This window comes from Hyla sarda, chromosome 6 (assembly GCF_029499605.1).
Source record: "Hyla sarda isolate aHylSar1 chromosome 6, aHylSar1.hap1, whole genome shotgun sequence".
Lineage (NCBI taxonomy): Eukaryota > Metazoa > Chordata > Amphibia > Anura > Hylidae > Hyla > Hyla sarda.
In genome coordinates this window covers 241798577-241821638 of record NC_079194.1, presented here as the reverse complement: position 1 = coordinate 241821638, position 23062 = coordinate 241798577, and the positions used below count along the sequence as shown (strand labels likewise).

Sequence of the window (23062 nt, the reverse complement as noted above, 5' to 3'; positions counted from 1 at the left end):
TGCGTTAATCCCTATGGATCAATTTAAAAAAGGGACATTTCAGCAATGAGGGATTCATCATCCCACAAAATATCCCCGAAAAACAGGAAAAAACTTTTTTTTCTATATATCAACTGGCTCCAGAAAGTTAAACAGATTTGTAAATTACTTCAATAAAAAAAAAAATATTAATCCTTCCAAAAATTATCAACTGCTGAAGTTGAGTTGTTCTTTTCTGTCTGACAAGTGCTCTCTGCTGACACATGTCTCGGGAACTGCACAGAGTAGAAGAGGTTTGCTATGGGGATTTGCTTCTACTCTGGACAGTTCCAAAGACAGGTGTCATCAGAGAGCACTTAGACAGAAAAGAACAACTCAACTACAGCAGCTCATAAGTACTGAAAGGATTAAGATTTTTTAATAGAAGTAATTTACTAATCTGTTTAACTTTCTGGAGCCAGAAAGCTTTCTGGAGCCATGTTGCAGCAAATAGTTTGCTGTATTGCAGCAGACGGTACTCTGTACCTCTTACCTACAGTGCCGCGGTCTTGCTGGTACATGCCTGGCAGGGCCGATGTAAGTTTGATGCGGCTTGCGGAGAGAAAATGCTGTATGCTGAAAGGTCTTGGACCTGGTAAGCTGGAGCAGCGTCTGATGTCAGGCTAGCATCCACATTCAGGTGGAAGGAAGGAAGAGGACTCTATCAGGTATAGCAGAGCTCTCAATCTGGTGTAGCAGAGCACTGAAATGAAAAGCTGTGGCGGAGTTGGTGATTCGCGTGTCACAATGGCACAGTGTGGATACATCTTTGGTGCTCATTAAGATTTGGCTATCATGCTTGTCTAGACGCGTTTCAGGGTGCTAATTGCATAAATCGCTGACCCCTTCCTCAGGAGTCAGCGATTTGTGCAATTAGCACCCTGAAACTGTTTACTAACTATTAGTATATATATTACACTACTATATTTTAATATTAACCCCTTAAGGACCGGGGTTTTTTCCGTTTTTCCGTTTTTGCATTTTCGTTTTTTGCTCCTTGCCTTTAAAAAATCATGACTCTTTCAATTTTGCACCTAAAAATCCATATGATGGCTTATTTTTTGCACCACCAATTCTACTTTGTAATGACATCAGTCATTTTGGCCAAAAATCTACGGTGAAACGGAAAAAAAAATCATTGTGAGACAAAATTGAAAAAAAAAAAAACGCTGTTTTGTAAATTTGGGGGCTTCCGTTTCTACGTACTACATATTTAGGTAAAAATGACACCTTATCTTTATTCTGTAGGTTCATACGATTAAAATGATACCCTACTTATATAGGTTTGATTTTGTCGTACTTCTGGTAAAAAATAATAACTTCATGCAGGAAAATTAATATGTTTAAAATTGTCATCTTCTGACCCCTATAACTTTATTTTTTTTCCGCTTATGGGGCGGTATGAGGGCTTATTTTTTGCGTCGTGATCTGAAGTTTTTAACGGTACCATTTTTGCATTAATAGGACTTATTGATTTTATTCATGATATAAAAAGTGACCAAAATGCACTATTTTGGATTTTTTGGAATTTTTTTGCGCTTACGCCATTGAACGTGCGGTTTAATTAACGATATATTTTTATAACTCGGACATTTCCGCACGCGGCGATACCATATATGTTTATTTTTATTTACACTGTGTTTTTTTTTTTTTATGGAAAAGGGGGGGGTGATTCAAACTTTTAATAGGGGAGGGGTTAAATGATCTTTATTCACTTTTTTTCACTTTTTTTTGGCAGTGTTATAGCTCCCATAGGGACCTATAACACTGCACACACTGATCTTTTACCTTGATCACTGGTTTCTCACAGGAAACCAGTGATCGATGATTCTGCCGCTTGACTGCTCATGCCTGGATCTCAGGCACTGAGCAGTCGTTCGGCGATCGGACAGTGAGGAGGCAGGTAGGGACCCTCCAGCTGTCCTGTAAGCTGTTTGGGATGCTGCAATTTCACCGTGGCTATCCCAAACAGCCCCTTGAGCTAACTGGCATGCTTTCACTTTCACTTTAGACGCAGTGTTCAACTTTGAACGCCACGTCTAAAGGGTTAATAGTGCGTGGCACCGCGATCAATGCAGCGTGCTATTAGCCACGGGTCCCGGCCGTTGTTAGAGGCCGGGCCCGACCCGCTATGACGCGGGGCCATGCCGTGGACCCGGGTTATAGATCGGGAGCGGACACATGATGTTCCAGTACGTCATGTGTCCTTAAGGGGTTAATACTATTACAGTGTGGCTATCTGCTCTTAAATTTTTATGTACATTATCCCATTCACAAGGGCCCTGTGATGGGATATGATTATATATGTCTTTAATGTTTATTTTAATAAATAACATTTGTATGTGAAGCACGGTCTCCCACAAATATTTTATTCATTGTGTACCCTAACAGTTAGTTTTAGTTACACCTTGAGATCTGGATTTATTCTATATACTATTGATCATAAAGGATGGTCAAAAAATCCCATAGACTCAAATGGGATGTTTTGACGGCCGTTTTATGGACTTTCTGACGGGAGTTCATGACGTGTTTTTTGCAGGAGCATAATGGTGGTGTGAAAGGGGTCTTGGAATGTAGGAATTATCGGGCTCTTACCGGCTTCTACAAGAGAAGCAAGAGGTCTGGGTTCCTCATCCTGATTGTATTGACGGCAGCCTATGCTCCCCAGATGGAACAGAATAAAGATTGTTTGGATCAAAGTGTTTAGCCATAAAGATCAATAAATTCTACTAGTACTTTAGTATTCCATATACCCTGTGGATATGTGAACTTTATTTCTTTTTTCCCCTTTCACTGTTTGGGCTCGTTCACATGGGTGGATCCACATCGTATTTTACGATGGTGATCTGCAGACGATGGAGCCCTACAGTGTGTCTTAGATGTTTCTGCTCGAAACGGCAATCTGCCACTACGAGCAGACACACTGCTGCGATGTGCAAGTCGCCGCGTGCATGCACAGTATATTTGCACACATTGCAGCTGCTCTCAGTCTAGCTAGCCTACAGTGTGTGTCAGAGGTGTCTGCTTGGAGCATCAATCCGCCACTACAAGCAGACACGCTGCAGCGATGTGCAAGTTGCCGCGCGCATGCGCACTATACTTGCACAAATTGCGGCTGCTCTCGGTCTAGCTCAGGGAGCAGTGGGAGTGGCATGCGCGCGGTGACATGTGTCTGCTCGTAGAGGCGGATTGCCGCTCCAAGCAGGCACATCTGAGACACACTGTAGGGGTCCATCGTACGCGGATCAGCAAGGTAAAATACACTGTGGACCCGCCCGTGTGAACGAGCCCTTTCAGTATGTTGCTTGTGACCACTGCTTATTGTCATTGTCATTGAGATATATGGACTACAATTGGGATTGTGTGACAGGACTGTGGGGGTCATCAATAGGAAAGCAGGGAACTCGGTTATGGATATGATCCATTAGCAAGGGGATAGTGTAAGAGGGGGTATGCTGGAGCTATTGCCAGTAGAAGATGGGTACAGAAAAGCTAAAATCAAAATATAAAATGATAATGATAATAAACCGGTGTATTGCATAAAAATAAAAAAATAAACAATGCCAGAACTGTTGTGTTTTTTTTTTTTTTGTTAAATAATGAAAGTCAAACAGTATATTACATGCCATTAAAATGAGAAGAAGCCCTCATATGGTTGCATCGCCAGAAAAAAATAATAATAGTTTTTTGGAAGAAGACGATGAAAAACTAATAATAAAAAAATCTAAATGACACACTCCAATGCGTTAATCCCTATGGATCAATTTAAAAAAGGGACATTTCAGCAATGAGGGATTCATCATCCCACAAAATATCCCCGAAAAACATCACTTTATTGTAGACATCTTTCAGTACCAAAGCAAGCAAGTGCAATGTCAAGTAGGGTACGTAAGGGTTAAATAAGCTCTGTTTTTTTCCCCATATGGGTTGCTGACATGCAGTGTGACTTGTAAGAAACCTATATGTGCCAGCCTGATGGGAAATATACACATAGGGGAAGATTTATCAAAACTTGTCCAGAGGAAAAGTTGCCCAGTTGCCCATATCAACCAATCAGATCGCTTCTTTCATTTTTAACCTCTTAAGGATGCCGGGCATACCTGTATGCCCTACGCCCGATCCTGGGGTTTAAAACGGACCCTGGGCTAACAGCGCGCCGCACTGATCGTTGTGCCGCGCGCTATTAACCCTTCAGATGCGGCGATCAAAGTTGACTGCCTCATCTGAAAGTGAAAGTAAATGCTTCCTGGACTGATCAGGACATCGCGATAAAAACGGTCCCCTTACCTGTCTCCGATCTGGGTTTGATTGCTCCAAGCCTGAGCTACAGGCTTGAGCAATCGAGCCCCTATCTCGCTGATCCATGCAAAGTTATGGCTTTGCATGGATCAGCATAATAGATCAGTGTGTGCAGTGTCATAGGTCCCTATGGGAGCTATAACACTGCAAAAAAAAAGTGAAAAGAAAAGTTAGCAAAGGTCATTTAACCCCTTCCCTAATAAAAGTTTGAATCACCCCCCCTTTTCCCATAAAAAAAAACTGTGTAAATAAAAATAAACATATATGGTATCGCCACGTGCGGAAATGTCCGAACTATAAAAATATATCATTAATTTAATCACACGGTCAATGGCGTACACGCAAAAAAATAGCAAAGTCCAAAACAGCGTATTTTTGGTTACTTTTAATATCATGATAAAATGAATAAAAAGCGATCAAAAAGTCTGATCAATACAAAAAGGCTACCAATAAAAACTTCAGAAGACAGGGCAAAAAATTAGTCCTCATACTGGCCCGTACGCGGAAAAATAAAAAAGTTATAGGGATTAGAAGATGAGAATTTTTAACATATAAATTTTCCTGCATGTAGTTATGATTTACGACAATATCCAACCTATAAATGTAGGGTATCAATTTAACTGTATGGACCTACAGAATAAAGATAAGGTGTTATTTTTACCAAAAAATGCACTGCGTAGAAACAGAAGCCCCCAAAATGGCATTTTTTCTTCAATTTTGTCACACAATTTTTGGGTAAAATGACTAATGTCACTGCAAAGTAGAATTGGTGGCGCAAAAAATAAGCCATCATATGGATTTTATGTGCAAAATTGAAAGCGTTATGATTTTTAGATGAGGAAAAAATGAAAATGCAAAAAATGAAAAACCCTGCATCCTTAAGGGGTTAAAAAGGCCTTTTCAAAACTGAAAGCAGCGATGTGATTGGTTGCTATGGCCAACTCAGCCACTTATCCTCTGGACAAGGTTTTGCTAAATCTCCCCCATAGAGAACATGACTGTATTATTCATTGCTTCTTAGAGCGTGCACAATGCCCGGTGCAGGAAGGGAGCACGCATCCCACAGTGAAGTCAGGACTTAAACTAATATCTGACAGCAGAGGCCACAGTGCCTGACATAATGGTGTTTACCATCGAGGGGTTAATACTTTGTTTCCGCCTAAATAGGCTCTGATCTCCTTCTGTAAATAAAGGTGTATTCTCCAGTCAAGGCTTTATTTATAACTGAGTTGTCTCGCTTATAGTAGCTGACGTTCTTGCAACAGGAGACGGGGTGTCAGCTTCAAGCATGTATTCCTATAACCGTGAGTAAATTGTACACAGAGGAAAGCTCACCCCGGGACATTTAATAAAATTTACAGATCTGCTAAGTGCGCCTCATTGAAATTCTTATAAACAGCCACTGTGGGACCTGATGGTAATAGGACAAGCTGACATAGCTTTGCTTAGACAAACACAACATATGAAAATACGTATTTAATTTTGGCTAAATTTTACTTCACTAGATTGTATAACATAGTAGTCCTTATAATTGTTACTCATTAATTATATAGCAATGACGTATTCTAAAGATCTGTCCAGAATATGCATTCATAGACATCATGATCACGCGCAAATACTCATGCACACTATGGTGAGTTTCATAGAATGGTATTCTTATTTGGTGTCCCGGTACAGGACCTTGCCCTGTCCCTGTCTAAAGTCCCCTTAGCTAGAGTCCCTCCATTTCATAGGGCTCTCCTGCAGGGCTTGCCCCTTGGTCGCCTTATGTAAATCGTATTCGCCTGTATATTATTTAATGTCTAGGTACAATAAATGTATAGGACCTTCCCAGGTCATATGATCTACTGTTGTGAATGTACATATGTTCAAGGACCTTACTAGGTCATGTGATGTACCCAGAGTTCACTGGGTTCAGGACTTACAGGTTTGCTGGCCAATGAGCTTAGTCCAGCCCTCTATTATATAAAGGGCTGTAGTCTGAAAATTCTCTCTCTTCCTCCACTCTCTTAGTTCTGGAGTATCAAGCAAAGCACAATCAGCATACCTTCAATCTCAATTCAACTAGGCCAAAGCCTACAGAACCAGCAGCCACTAAAACCGTGAGTTATCAAGACCAATCTCTAAATCCTGTGTGACTACTATACAGCATAAATCCTATAATTAGTAGCACAGTGGCCTGCTCAACAGCTCATTATACCAGTCCCAGCAAAGCCTGTGAGGAACCTGCATCCCGGTTACCTCGAGAGACACTGTGTACTTGTAAAGACTGTTGCACAAAAGTTCAAGTAAAAGTTTCCAGTTATCTCATAAAATCTGCTGTGGACATTCCGTTTATTATCCCTGCCGTTTGTGGGCCGGTTGGCGGCAGGACCTCTAATACCAAGCAAACCGCACCCTGGCGTCACGACAATTAAGGGTTAATACCACCAAACCCTTCATCACTATTGCAACACCCCAGACACCACACTTATCTCAAGATGGTATCCTCTATGCATAGGGAGGGGATAGCAAGCTGATTGGGGGAGGTCACTGGGATATCCACCATTTCTGGGAACAGAGACAAGATGGTGTGAACTCTGCTTGTGTGGAAAGTTCATCATTAATTCTCAGTTGGGCCATTAAGCGGGTACTCCACTGGTCAGAGTTTGGAAGTAAATTTTCCGAACGCTGTTTTCACGCTGCAGGGGTCGGCCACGCCCCTGTGATGCCATGATCACGCCCCCTCAATGCAAGTCAATGGGAGGGGGCATGGTGGCCATCACGCCCCTCCCATTTGACTTGCATTGAGGGGGCGATGCTGTGATGTCAAGAGGGGCGTGGTCCACAGCTGCAGCACGAAAAACAGACCTAAGTGATCAATGATTGGTTCCATACTTACTTTCAAATGGGGCCATCTTCTGCTGGACTATTGTTTGGGTCCACAGCAGAACCCTATGGTGGTTATCAATGAGCCATGAGAGTTCCATACATTGCATGTTAATTCTTATTCTTTTACTAAATAACAAAATTATTTTGTAAAATTATTAGTAATTTAGTAATGAGTATAAATAAACCAAAATAAAAATCCTCATGTCACATTACGGATTTTCTAAAGCCTTCTTGTGTCACATACAAAATCAATGTGTAAATCTAAATCTAAAATCCATCCTTCAGCAAATCTTATTCAAGAATCCTTTTACTAGAGTTGTCCTCTGCTGGTAATATGCCCAGCACCCCTCCCTTTTAGCAAAATAGTAGTAACTTCCTCATATTTCACCTATGTCTTCAGTCTCCTTGCTTCTCGTAATAACATCTCCTCACCCAAGAACGTTGTGCAATGGGAGTCAGACTATATTCAAGTATGTGGTCAAGCCTCTTTTCTGCAGATGTTTAACTTTATCCCACTCTCAATCTTATTTGAGATTGAGATTATTTTGAGGTTTCCTGTAAGGTTACTTCATAGGAAGGCTACTTTCCAGTAACATATGAATAATAGTAAAAAAAAAAAAAAAAAAAAAATTCAGATCTAAGAACCCCAGATCTGAAAGTTGTTCTGTGGGAAGTAAAAATATGTCTGACTCTCTGTAGCCTGAAGGCTGCAGAAATTGTGTCTCAGTTTGGTTCCTGAGCCAAAATGCCTTTTTCACATGCAACTGTCCATGTATTACCGTCTACAGATAAAGTACACAGGGGGGTAAATAGAAGAGATAGCGGCCCTTAGAAAGACAGACATAAAAGTACCCATACACATAGGATACAGCTATCTCTCCTAAATTTCGCAATTCAAAAAAATTTCACAAATATAACGAATGTTCTAATTTCACGAATATGGGACGAATATTCGTCCTCATATTCGCGAAATATCACGAATTCGAATATGGCATATTCCGCTCATCACTAGTCTTTAGGAGAACAAAAGAAGGGGCAGTTAAATTCCAATATGCCAAATCCTTCCCTCTCCTGACAGATGATGTCAAGGGAGAGTTGGGAGGCCCTAATACACATCAGACAGTTGGCTGCTCCTGCCCAAATGAGTGGGTTAGGCAAACTTTTTTTAATGTTTTTGGAAGCATCCAGTGCATGGAAATATAATTGCAGTATGATGTGAATTAATGTACCAGTCAAAGCTGAGAGCTGTGCAAGGGTTAACACATGTGCACACACTCTGCAGGATCTTGCTATAAGGGAGACCACAAGTCACTAGCCCAGTCTCTATTCAGCAAGCAGCTAATGGGCAAAACAGCATGGAACAAGCAGCTCTAGTGAACTTTCTGCTCAGGCAGACAGCAGCCTCTCTCCAGAAAGGGAAAGATGCAAGGAAGGAGCTTACCCTAGTACAGCCTCTCTACACGTGGATGAATGTCACAGGAGAGTAGTCCAGGACTGCATGGAACAAAGTCAGCTTCTGCTAAGAAGTCTAAGTCCCAATCTGAATGCAGGAGGAGAGAAGTAGAAGTTCAAAGTATGGGAAGAAGTTGAGCAAGGACCCCATAGCTACATACTAGAATTAAAGGGAACCATTAATCAGATTGTGAGAGCAGCTCCCCGCCCAGGTGTCTACTTACGGCCGCGGTGGTGACTAGTTTATAAATTCATATCCTCACCATCCCGGGGGGCAGGAGCGTCCCCCGGGGATCGTGAGGATAAAGATTTTACCCTATATAATGCTTTGCCAAGCATTATATAGGGTAAAATCTGATGATTGGTTCCCTCTTTAAGTGGAGCTTTTTAGCCAGGCCTAGTGCAGCATGACTTTCAGGTCACAAATCCTTAAAGGGGTTATCCAGGAAAAAAAAACTTTTTTTTATATATCAACTGGCTCCAGAAGGTTAAACAGATTTGTAAATTACTTCTGTTAAAAAATCATAATGTTTTTAGTACTTATGAGCTGCTAAAGTTGAGTTGTTCTTTTCTGTCTAAGTGCTCTCTGATGACACGTGTCTCGGGAACTGTCCAGAGTAGAAGCAAATCCCCATAGCAAACCTCTTCTTCTCTGTGCAGTTCCTGAGACAAGCAGAGATGTCAGCAGAGAGCACTGTTGCCAGACAGAAAAGAACAAGTCAACTTCAGCAGCTGATAATTATTGGAAGGATTAAGATTTTTTAATAGAAGTAATTTACAAATCTGTTAACTTTCTGGAGCCAGTTGATATAAAAAAAAAAGTTTTTTTCCTAGAATACCCCTTTAATACTACATATACTGTCAGCCAAGTAGTTTACACCCTGCTTCAGGGAGAATGCAACAGGACTGGAGAACAAGGGCTTAAAAGGGTATTACGGGCAAAAAGATTTTATCCCCTATCCTGCTGCTGAGACCCCCCACGATCTCCCTGCAGCACCTTCATTCTATGCGGGGACTGCGTTTCTAGTTTCGGAAACCTCTGGGTTTCCGGGACTGGGGACATGACGTCACACCACGTCCCCTCCATTCATGTCTCTGTCTAGGTGCATACGATTAAAATTATACCCTAATTATATAGGTTTGATTTTGTCGTACTTTTGGGAAAAATCATAACTACATGCACGAAAATTAATACATTTAAAATTGTCCTTTTCTGACCCCTATAACTTTTAGGTATTAGGGCTAATTTTTTGCGCCGTGATCTGAAGTTTTAATCAGTATCACTTTTGTTTTGATCGGACTTTATAATCACTTTTTATTCCTTTCTTTATGGTATAAAAAGTGACCAAAAATACGCTATTTTGGACTTTGGAATTTTTTTGCGCATACGTCATTGAGCGTGCGGTTTAATGAAAGATATTTTTATAGATCGGACATTTATGCACACGGCGATACCACATATCTTTATTTTTATTATGTTTATATATTTTTTTATATGGAATTTGGGAAAAGGGGGATGGGGTAAATGTGTGTTTTTTTTAAACTTTTTTAAAAACTTTTTTCTCTTTACACTTTAAATCCCATTAGGGAACTTTTAGGAGGAATCATTTGATTCCTCATACAGATCAATGTGGTTCTATAGAACCACATTGATCTGAGTGTTCTGTGCTCGATTGATAAAGCCTGGCCCTGCTAAGAAGTCTGACAGATTTGTAAATTACTTCTATTTAACAAACTTAATCCTTAACCCCAGTACTTATCAGCTGCTGTATACTACAGAGGAAGTTCTTTTCTCTTTGAATTTCCTTTCTATCCAACCACAGTGCTCTCTTCTAACACCTCTGTCCATGTCAGGAACTGTCCAGAGCAGGAGTGGTTTGCTATGGGGATTTTCTTATACTTTTCACAGTTCCTAAAATGGACAAAGGTGTCAGCAGAGAGCACTGTGGTCAGACAGAAAGGAAATTCAAAAAGAAAATAACTTCCTGTGGAGCATACAGCAGCTGATAAGTACTGGAAGGATAAAGATTTTTAAATATAAATAATTAATAAATCTGTTTAAAGGAGTAGTCCAGTGGTGATTCAGTGGTGAGCAACTTATCCCCTATCCTAAGGATAGGGGATAAGTTGCAGATCGCGGGGGGTCCGACCGCTGGGGCCCCCTGCGATCTCCTGTACGGAGCCCCGACAGCCCGCGGGAAGGGGGCGTGTCGACCTCCGCACGAGGCAGCGGCCAACACGCCCCCTCAATACAACTCTATGGCAGAGCCGAAGCGCTGCCTTCGGCAATCTCCGGCTCTGCCATAGAGATGTATTGAGGGGGCGTGTCGGCCGCCGCCTCGTGCGGGGGTCGACACCCGCTATCTCGGCGGAGAGCCGGGGCCCCGTACAGAGAGATCGCAGGGGGCCCCAGCGGTCGGACCCCCCGCGATCTCAAACTTATCCCCTATCCTTAGGATAGGGGATAAGTTTTTCACCTTTAAATTTCTGGTGGCACCATTTGATAAAAAAAATAACAATTCCAGTGGAGTACCCCTTTAAATATAGAATGCATAGATATGTATCTGCATTTTAATCTCTTCCCATAGACGACAAAGTAGCACCTGCTCCTTTTTTTAAATATGTGCGTCTTTTATATTCCCATCTGAATAAGACCATAGATTAACACTAGTCTGCAAACAGCTGATGTAATACAAATGCAAAATATGTTCTTGTGAAAGTGACCTAAGATTGTATGTTATGTCGTTGTCATAATAGACAGTGATAGTTATTCTAAAGACAACCAACTTTTCATCATATTTGTCTAGGAACAGGTGCAACACTGTGCCTCCCATTTATATTCTTGAGAAATGGGACACCCCACCCCCCACTCCCTTTGTATATAATGTAGATAAAAAGGAGCATATGTTTTCGGAGTACAATATACATAAGTACACATGTAAGAGCGCTATGGACAGTTCAATAACTGACTCGCTTAAAGGACAACTGCAGCGGAATTACACTTATCCTCTATCCAGGGGATAAGTGTTTGATCGCGGGGGGTCCGACCGCTGGGACCCCCCTCGATCTCCCTAACGGGGCGCCGGCATTAGCACCCATGGTGACGTAGCGTCGACCTAGAGGTCGACGGTGACACCCCCCCCCCCGTCCCCATACAGTTCTATGGGGGATCCGGGGAGGCACGAATGCTGCCTCCCCGCCTCTCCCATAGAGATGTATGGAGGAGGCGTGCCGGCTGCAACATCATGCTGCGGCTGGCACACCCCCTGCCCCCGGGAGAGCCGCGGCCCCATACAGGAGATCGCCGGGGGCCCCAGCGTTTGGACCCCCCCCCCCCCGCGATCAAACACTTATCCCCTATCTTGAGGATAGGGGATAAGTGTTTGTACCGCTGCAGATGTCCTTTAATAATTTTGAATAGAAATACTGCTGTTTTACAAAAACAATCTCTATTGACTACAACAACTGCAATGTCATCTCATCTGGTACACAGGCAGTAAACTTGTGGGGTTTTTGCCTCAGGATCCTCTGTTCACATGGGTGAAACTATTAGGGTGGCAGGTGTGGTGGCCCAGTACAGGAGTTGTACCCCTGTACCCTTGCTGCCCTGTCAGGCGGACTCTTTTCAGTGACACCTCCCCCCCCCCCCCCCGTACCTATGTTCCGTGAATAGTGTTAAATGCCTATGATAATCAATGCAGAGTGTATATAGTGTTAGGTACCTTTAAATACTGCTGTCATGTGTTGTAACCATGGAAGGTACCAGTGACCATGTGATCAACAGGGTGACCTATGGGACCCCTCCAGAGTCTCCCCCATATAATCCCTGGGTGGAGCTAGTTCAGACTCTTAGTCCAAGTCTTTGCTGAGTACAGTGAGGTCAAATCCCTAGAGAGTGTCCACTACAAATCCCAGTGAGCCCTGAGGTCTCTGAAGTTACTGGTCACCTCCTTGAGCCTGGCTAAGCTGTTAAGACTGTTAAACCTGTAAAGCTGCTGTTGTTCCGTAACTTGGTGTGGGAGTCATTATTTGCCCCCGTGCCTAGCCCAGGATCCAGCGGTATACCTCTGGGTGGTGAAGAAGTTAAACTACGCCCTGGCGTCACGAACACAATGGGTTAATGCCATCTGCCCCTAGGGTTATTCCATCTGCCCTCATCACAACCTGAACCACAACTTTTGGCATCACGAACAGGATACGGATGGGAGCCTTATGCAAAAAGTACCTCCCCAAGTCTGAACTGTGTCCAGTATTGCAGAGTAAAATGCACCAAAATTGCACCAGAAAGTTTACGGGACTTTGTCAGTGAAAAGTGTTTATTCCGAGGCGCTTGTGAAATAGAGGTGGTGTTGAAGAAAAGTCTGTTCTCTGCCATTGTGAACTGTTCAAGAATTGTACCGAATGCTTTGGTACGTAACAAAGTGCTGTCTGTACCTGAAAGGGTTAAAAATGTTCCTCCGCTGGTCAGTGTCCCGCCCTTGGGCGTGGAAACCATGTTGCTGTATCGAATCCTAAGTGGAGCTTGAAAGATCCGCCCCCTTTTGTTGGGGGAGTTGAAGTCAGTGCTGCACCGCTAATGCACTTCCGGCCAGCGGCCATTCTCTCGAAGCCCTGTATAAATAGTGGCGCTGGACCTCTTCAGTTTCCCAGTAGTCTGGGAGGTGAGCAACATGGCGGAGCAAGCAAGCACGAAGTTGGAGAGTCCCAAGATGGCGCTGGAGGCCCGGAAAGTGGCATCGGCCGCGGCGCCCGTTTCAAGAGCTGGCGGATCATTTACAGAGAATCACCATCGGGGCCGAAGAGGCCTATCCCGCTGCCAGAGGACGATGGAGAGAGGCCAGCAACTCCAGAGAAGTGTCGCCGGTTGGGCTGTTCCCTCATCACTGGACCTGGGGATCCTGGGCAGAGATCCATACAGAGGAGTCAGAAGTGAGTACCTAGGCTGAGGCCGCTTTCTCTACCCCTCTCTACCCCCAGCCCAGAGCAAACCCCCCAGGACCAGAAGTCTGCAGCATGTCCCCGGTTACCACTGCTGACCCACTGGCTATTTGGCGACGGGCCTAGTCTGATCCAATACATTAGAGAGCACGTACTACCCCTGCCAGGGAAGCCCCACCCCCGGTTCTGATGGCCCAGTTCGAGAGGGCTTAGCAAGAAGCCCAGGTGACCAAAATAGTGGAGGAGATGAGGGCACAAATTAGAAAAGGGTATGGGCCAAAACCATTATTGTATGAAGTGCATCAAGCGCAGCAACAGGACACAAAGACCCTTGAGGACCTGTATATTAGAATGCTGGACTACCCCCGAGAGGAAGAGCCACCCCTGGAAAGGCGCAGAGCTACAGACGTGAAGTTTGATAAAGTATGGGGGTTTGGCACCCTCATGGACTATCGTCATGGTGGGACCATTCTGGTGAATCGACGTGCAGTTAAAAGGGACTATCTCCCAACCCATTTGCATTCTCTAGAGCAAAAACAGTAGCACAAGAAATTGCACCTTCATATTCTAAATTAAATATAAATATAAAGAATAAAAAAACAAAAAACGAACAAGAAATACTGAAAGGATCTTACAGATGTAATGAAAAGAGATGTGGTGCCTGTTCACATATAGAAAACGGTAAACAGAAAATAAAAAGTGCGTCCACTGGTGAGGAAATTCCTATAAAATCTAGATTAAATTGTGCTAGTTATTTTGTCATTTATGTGCTCGAATGTCCGTGTGGGACCCAATATGTGGGCCGCACATCTCAAACACTTCGAAAAAGAATAAATTCACATAGATTTAATATTAAGCATAAATATTTAAAGCATAGTGTTTCCCGTCATTTTTCAATACATCATAATGCAGATCCAGGGTTGCTACGGGTAATTCCCGTGGAGCAGATAGCGGAAGGTTTACGTAGATTCTCCACTTTATGTAGGAGAGAAATTTTCTATATTTTTAAGCTAAACACATTGGTTCCGAATGGTTTTAATGAATGTATAGAGCGAGTATAGAGGAAATAGAAATTTTGGTATTTTAATGTCTCGACCAATTGGCAATTGTTTCCGGGTGTATATGGGGTCACAGAACCATATAAAAGTAGTAATTGTGTTAGGAATAGGTATCCCTGAGGAAGGGGAATTTTCTCCCCGCAATGCGTCGGATTATATGTATTATTAAATAAATTATTCTTTTTGAATGAAGTTCAGTGCATTGCAGTGATTATAAAGAAAATTTTTGGACGGATCCAAAAAAGGAGTGAATGATTGACGGTGTGTCAAGTACCTGGATGGCGTGTTGAAAGACGAACTTGTTCGCAGGCTGGCCGGATTGAGGGAGGTTTAAGGACGAAAAACCCCTCTCGCCGAAGTTGCGCCTTTAACGCTAGAAATTGGCTGCATATGAATATCGATCCTGTCCGTTCTCCTATGTTTTTTTTTTTGTTTCTGCATTCTCTAGAGAGCAGGGAAATTGTGGAATACACTCCAGTTCAAAGCGTGAGAGGAGAGTGGGCGGCAGCGGTGACCTGTCTGAAGAACCCCAAACAGATTCACTTTGCATACTTCCCAATTGGACGACTGGGATGCAGATCCCTTTGGTTTGCTGTCTCCCAAAGAGCCTTGTCAAGAAGAGGAAACCTATTTGCCCGAGGCGCCTGTCATGGCACCGAAGTACAGTAACCCCCCGACATGCGATGGCTCCGACATATGATAAAATCGACATACGATGGCCTATCAGAGGCCATTGCATGTCGATGTCAGCATCGACATGCAATGCTTTTATATGTCGGGGCCATCGCATTAACTGCTATCTGACAGAGCAAAATGCTTAAGCTGCTGTCGGATAGCAGTTTAAGCATCCTGGACAGGTTTGCTTACCTATCCCCGCTGCTCCGGGTCCACTTCGCGATCCTCCGGCGTCTTCCGCATCTTCTCCAGGGTCCGGGCCTCGCTTTCCGGCGTCGTTATTACGTCACTACGCACGCCGCGCTGGCACAGCAGCGTAATACGTCACCAGAAAGCGAGGCCCGGACCCTGCAGAAGATGCGGAAGAAGCCAGAGGATTGCGAAGAAGACACCGGAGCAGCGGGACAGCATCGGGAGCCCCTGGGACAGCATTGGGAGTGGTGAGGACCTTGGTCTGGAGCGGCGGGGACATGTGAGTACAGCTTCCTATACTTTACATTGCACGGATCCCTCAACATACGATGGATTTGACAAACGATGGGTCATTTGGAACGAATTACCATTGTATGTTGAAGGACCACTGTACCTACACAAGTCATCTGCAGATGGGCCCAGGCCTACTCCTGTCGCTGATGAGGTTTGGCCTAGCCATCGGGCACCAGCTTAAGTGCCTCTGCCTACTCCTGCTGAGGAGGAGTAACATATTGTTTATTCTTTTAGCACGAGTGAATGCAACTATGGTTATTGCTGTCAAATTGTATTATTTGAATGACTTTGTAATAAAGTGTAAATAAAGTGTTTATACCAAATGTCTAAAGTGTTTAATGTCTTTTGTACCCATGGCAATTGTATAGGAGGTATCCTGACTATGTCACGAGAGGCGTATCCACTTACCTCACACAGGGACAGTTACCAGCCCGATACAGGGAGTAAAAGTATCTTTGTATAAAAGTTATTAGTAAATACTATACTAATGTCTAGTCAGTATTGAATAAATAATTCCAAATGTTTCTCATGTACAGATAGTCAGTGATGTACATTAGTGTTGAGCGGCATAGGCCATATTCGAATTTGCGATATTTCGCGAATATGTGGACGAATATTCGTCATATATTTGCTAAATTTGCATATTCGTAATATTCGTGTTTTATTTTCGCATATGTGAAAATTTGCATATACAAAAATTAGCATATGCAAACATTTGCATATGTACATTTTTGTATATAAGAAAATACGCATATGCAAATTTTTGCATATATGAAAATTCGCACGCCAGTCTCACACAGTAGTATTAGATCCTTCTTTACCTCAAACAAGCTGGAAGCAGAGAGGGATGATCACTGTGATGTGTACTGTGAAAAAAAAAAAAGAATATTCGTAATTGCGAATATATAGTGCTATATTCGCGAATAAAATTTGCATTGCGAATATTCGCGAGCAACACTAATGTACATAGCATTTATGTATCCAAACAGTCAAATGTCAAATAACAAGTTAGTACTGTAGCTAACAAGTCTAAATATTCAGTCCATAGTATTCATTTAATCCCTTAAGGACCAAGCCCATTTTGGCCTTAAGAGAAAAAGACAAAAAGAGAGGTGCACTCCTAGTGCGGATGGTTCAGACAGGTGAGCCCCTTAGGATAAATAGGTAGGCTTACCAGAAGTGGTCATGCTCAGGGCACAACACCTATATCTGCATGTAGTATCGCTCGGTGAAGATGAGGTCAGCAGCTCCTGAAGTCCTCTCTGAGTGAGCTAGTCACTCAGCATTTCTGATACAGAAATGGATCTATGGATCTGCCTGCCTAAGATTCAGTACTCTACTAGGAGGGGAAGCGCCCGGAACCCAGTCTTCCTTTTATGTGTCCCAGGCCTTTGGTTCACATTATTCCAGACTGTATCATTTTGGCCTTAACCCCTTAAGGACTCAGCCCATTTTGGCCTTAAGGACTCAGACAATTTAATTTTTACGTTTTCATTTTTTCCTCCTCGCCTTCTAAAAATCATAACTCTTTTATATTTTCATCCACAGACTAGTATGAGGGCTTGTTTTTTGCGCGACCAGTTGTCCTTTGTAATGACATCACTCATTATATCATAAAATGTATGGCGCAACCAAAAAACACTATTTTTGTGGGGAAATTAAAACGAAAAACGCAATTTTGCTAATTTTGGAAGGTTTTGTTTTCACGCCGTACAATTTATGGTAAAAATGACATGTGTTCTTTATTCTGAGGGTCAATACGATTAAAATGATACCCATTATTATATACTTTTATATTATTGTTGCTCTTAAAAAAAATCACAAACTTTTTAACCAAATTAGTACGTTTATAATCCCTTTATTTTGATGACCTCTAACTTTTTTATTTTTCCGTATAAGTGGCGGTATGGGGGCTCATTTTTTTGCGCCATGATCTGTACTTTTTTTTGATACCACATTTGCATATAAAAAACTTTTAATATATTTTTTATAATTTTTTTTTTATAAAATGTATTTAAAAAGTAGGAATTTTGGACTTTTTTTATTTTTTTTCGTTCACGCAGTTCACCGTACGGGATCATTAACATTTTATTTTAATAGTTCGGACATTTACGCACGCGGCGATACCAAATATGTCTATAAAAAATGTTTTTTACGCTTTTTGGGGGTAAAATAGGAAAAAACGGACGTTTTACTTTTTTATTGGGGGAGGGGATTTTTCACTTTTTTTTTACTTTTACTTTTAAATTTTTTTACATTTTTTTTTACACTTGAATAGTCCCCATAGGGGACTATTCATAGCAATACCATGATTGCTAATACTGATCTGTTCTATGTATAGGACATAGAACAGATCAGTATTATCGGTCATCTTCTGCTCTGGTCTGCTCGATCACAGACCAGAGCAGGAGACGCCGGGAGCCGCACGGAGGAAGGAGAGGGGACCTCCGTGCGGCGTTATGAATGATCGGATCCCCGCAGCAGCGCTGCGGGCGATCCGATCGTTCATTTAAATCGCGAACTGCCGCAGATGCCGGGATCTGTATTGATCCCGGCACCTGAGGGGTTAATGGCGGACGCCCGCGAGATCGCGGGCGTCGGCCATTGCCGGCGGTTCCCTGGCTGCGATCAGCAGCCGGGATCAGCCGCGCATGACACGGGCATCGCTCCGATGCCCGCGGTTATGCTTAGGACGTAAATGTAAGGTGCGTTAAGTACCACCTCACCAGGACGTACATATACGTCCTGCGTCCTTAAGGGGTTAAGGACCAGAGAGTTTTTTGCACATCTGACCACTGTCACTTTAAACATTAATAACTCTGGAATGCTTTTACTTATCATTCTGATTCCGAGATTGTTTTTTCGTAACATATTCTACTTTAACATAGTGGTTAATTTTTGTGGCAACTTGCATCCTTTCTTGGTGAAAAATCCCAAAATTTGATGAAAAATTTGAAAATTTAGCATTTTTCTAACTTTGAAGCTTTCTGCTTGTAAGGAAAATGTATATTACAAATAAAAAAAATTTGATTCACATATACAATATGTCTACTTTATGTTTGCATCATAAAATTTATGAGTTTTTACTTTTGGAAGACACCAGAGGGTTTCAAAGTTCAGCAGCAATTTTCCAATTTTTCACAAAATTTTCAAACTCAATATTTTTCAGGGACCAGTTCAGTTTTGAAGTGGATTTGAAGGGTCTTCATATTATAAATACCCCACAAATGACCCCATTATAAAAACTACACCCCCCAAAGTATTCAAAATGACATTCAGTCAGTGTTTTAACCCTTTAGGTGTTTCACAGGAATAGCAGCAAAGTGAAGGAGAAAATTCTAAATCTTCATTTTTTACACTCACATGTTCTTGTAGACCCAATTTTTTTATTTTTGCAAGTGGTAAAAGGAGAAATTTTTAATTGTATTTGTAGCCCAATTTCTCTCGAGTAAGGACATACCTCATATGTCTATGTTAATTGTTCGGCGGGTACAGTAGAGGGCTCAGAAGGGAAAGAGCGACAAGGGGATTTTGGAGAGAACATTTTTCTGAAATGGTTTTTGGGGGGCATGTCACCTTTAGGAAGCCCCTAGGGTGTCAAAACAGCAAAAAAAAAAACACATGGCATACCATTTTGGAAACTAGACCCCTTGGGGAATGTAACATGGGATAAAGTGAGCCTTAATACCCCACAGGTGTTTCATGACTTTTGCAAATGTAAAAAAAAAAAAATAATAATAATTGACCTAAAATGCTTGTTTTCCCCAAAATTTTACATTTTTAAAAAGGCTAATAGCAGAAAATACCCCCAAAATTTGAAGCCCAATTTCTCCTGCTTAAGAAAACACCCCATATGGGGGTGAAAAGGGCTCTGCTGGCGCACTACAGGTCTCGGAAGAGGAGTAGTCACATTTGGCTTTTTGGAAGCAAATTTTGCTCTGGGGGCATGCCGCATTTAGGAAGCCCCTATGGTGCCAGGACAGCAAAAAATAAAAAAAAACACATGGCATACTATTTAGGAAACTAGACCCCTCAGGGAACGTAGAAAGGGGTTAAGTGAACCTTTATACCCCACAGGTGCTTCACGACTTTTGCATATGTAAAAAAAAAATTATTTTTTTTACCTAAAATGCTTGTTTTCCCAAAAATTTTACATTTTTAAAAAGGGTAAAAGCAGAAAATACCCCCCAAAATTTGTAACACAATTTCTCCCGAGTACGGTGATACCCCATATGTGACCCTAAACTGTTGCCTTGAAATACGACAGGGCTCCAAAGTGAGAGCGCCATGCCTATTTGAGGCCTGAATAAGGGATTTGCATAGGGGTGGACATAGGGGTATTCTACGCCAGTGATTCCCAAACAGGGGGCCTCCAGCTGTTGTAAAAGTCCCAGCATGCTTGGACAGTCAACGGCTATCTGGCAATACTGGGAGTAGTTGTTTTGCAACAGCTGGAGGCTCCGTTATGGAAACAGTGGCGTACCAGACGTTCTTTGTTTTTATTGGGGAGGGGGGCTGTGTAGGGGTATGTGTATATGTAGTGTCTTTTTATTTTATTTTGTGTTAGTGTAGTGTAGTGTTTTTAGGGTGCAGTCACACGGACGGGGGTTCTTAGTAGTTTCTCGCTGGCAGTTTGAGCTGCGGCAGAAAATTTGCCACAGCTCAAACTTGCAGCCGGATACTTACTGTAAACCTCCGCCCATGTGAGTGTACCCTGTATGTTCACATTGGGGGGGGGGGGACATCCAGCTGTTGCAAAACTATAACTCCCAGCATGTGCTGACAGACTGTACATGCTGCGAGTTTTAGTTTTGCAACAGCTGTAGGCACACTGGTTGTGTATCACTGAGTTTGTGACTTAACTCAGTGTTTCACAACCAATGTGCCTCCAGCTGTTGCAAAACTACAACTCCCAGCATGTACGGTGCATGCTGGGAGTTGTAGTTTGCAACAGTTGGAGGCACACCGGTCATGAAACACTGAGTTAGGTAAAAAAAAACTCTGAGTTTCACAACCAGTGTGCCTTCAGCTGTTGCAAAAGTTGTAGTTTTGCAACCAGCAGATGCACCACTACTACTCCCAGCATGTACTTTAGCTGTTTGTGCAAGCTGGGGGTTGTAGTTATACAACAGCTGAAGGTACACTTTTCCATAGAAAAAATGTGCCTCCAGCTGTTGCAAAACTATAAGTCCCAGCATGCCCACAAGGGAATGCTGGGAGTTGTGGTGGTCTGCCTCCTGCTGTTGCATAACTACAGCTCCCAGCATGCCCTTTTTGCATGCTGGGAGCTGTTGCTAAGCAACAGCAGGAGGCTGTCACTCATCTCCTGCTGCTGCAAGCCGCCGCATACAGTCAGTCCCTCGCCGCCGCCGCTCCTGGGGCCCCGATCCCAACAGGGATGCCGGGGATCGGGGTCCCCAGCTGCCGGGGTCCACGTACCGCACCTGCTCACGTGCTCCGGAAGAGAGGCGGAGCGGGTTGCAGGAGTGACACCCGCAGCAGGTGCCCTGATTGGTCAGCCGGTAAACCGGCCGATGAATCAGGGCGATCGTAAGCTGGCACCAGTGCCACCTCACCCCTGCTGGCTATGACTGTTCGGGGCCGTCAGAGACGGCCCCGATCAGCCAGTAATTCCCGGTCACCGGATCACTGGAGACCCAATTGACCCGTAATCGCCGCAGATCGCTGGGCTGAATTGTCCAGCGATCTGCGGCCATCGCCGACATGGGGAGACATAATGACCCCCTGGGCGATATGCCGTGATGCCTGCTGAACGATTTCAGCAGGCATCCGGCTCCGGTCCCCAACTGGCTAGCGGTGGGGACCGGATTTCCCACGGGCGTATGGATATGCCCTGTGTCCTTAAGGACTCGGAATGCAGGGCGAATCCATACGCCCTGTGTCCTGAAGAGGTTAATGTCTAATGTCTAATTATTTTCCTGTCCATCGTGTACAGGGTACTCTTGTGGCCAGGTGTATAGCATGTGTATAGGTAACATTCTAATGTGTTGTCAAAACGATTTAAAAAAATTGTATTTACTTTTATAATGTTATGGGGAGAAGTAGCTGTAGCCGAAGGGCCCCATTAGCAAAGGCATTCGGGTAGAAAGCCTCCGGCAGCCCGATCCAAATTCATCCTTATTCTCCAGCAAGCAGTTACAAATCCAAAAAAGTTCCATATGTTTTTATCTTCTTTATCGTCAATAACCTCACAATGGAGCATGTAAGGACATTAAGAGCAATGCCACATGGACTATTCCCATGTTTATTTGTTCACCAGCCCTGTGAAAGACATTAGTGACATGCCCCAGGAACTTTTTGTTGCTATCACCAGGCCCCAGTGGCCACCTCATGCTCATCCGCCCTCCAGGACTGGGGCCGAGGACGGCTGTTGTTAAGAGGGGGAGTTTGTGGTGGCCCAATACAGGCATTGTACCCCTGTGCCTTTGCTGCCCTGTCAGGTGGACTCTATTCAGGGACCCCTGGACACCCCCCCCCCTGTACCTATGTTCCATGAATAGTGTTAAATGCCTGTGATAATCAATGTAAGTTTATATAGTGTTATGTACCTAAAAACTGTTGTCATGTGTTGTAACTAGTGTTGAGCGGCATAGGCCATATTCGAATTCGCGAATATTCGCGAATATATGGACGAATATTCGTCATATATTCGCAAATATTCGCATATTCGTTATATTCTCGTTTTATTTTCGCATATGCGAATATTCGCGTATGCGAAAATTAGCATATGTGAATATTAGCAAATACAAAATTAGCATACGCGCAAATTCGCATATGCGAAAATTAGCATATGCGAATTTTCTCATATGCGAATTTTCGCACGCCAGTCTCACACAGTAGTATTAGAGCCTTCTTTACACCACACGAGCTGGAAGCAGAGAGGGATGATCACTGTGATGTGTACTGTGAAGAAAAAAAAAAAAGAAAAAAAAAAAAACGAATATTCGTAATTACGAATATATAGCGCTATATTCGCGAAATTCGCGAATATGCGATATTCGCGAATAATATTCGAATTGCGAATATTCGCGAGCAACACTAGTTGTAACCAAGGAGGGTACCAGTGACCATGGGATCTACAGGGTGACCTATGGAACCCCTCCAGAGTCTACCCCATATAAACCCTGGGTGGAGCTAGTTCAGACTCAGCTCTTAGTCCAAGTCTTTGAGTACAGTGAGGTCAAGTCCTGAGAGAGTGTCTGGTGTCCTAAGGAGGCCTGAAGCCTACCACGCAGCCACGCATC

General features: G+C 43.1%; 1 long non-coding RNA gene across 1 annotated transcript in view; it reads right to left on the bottom strand.

The window, feature by feature from the left end:
• Nucleotides 1-630: 630 nt before the first annotated feature.
• Nucleotides 631-23062, bottom strand: part of LOC130276866 (uncharacterized) — an 84152-nt gene continuing 61720 nt past the window's right edge. The window contains exon 3 of the long non-coding RNA XR_008845273.1: nt 631-734. This is a non-coding gene — a long non-coding RNA (uncharacterized LOC130276866). The remainder of the gene's footprint in view (nt 735-23062) is intronic.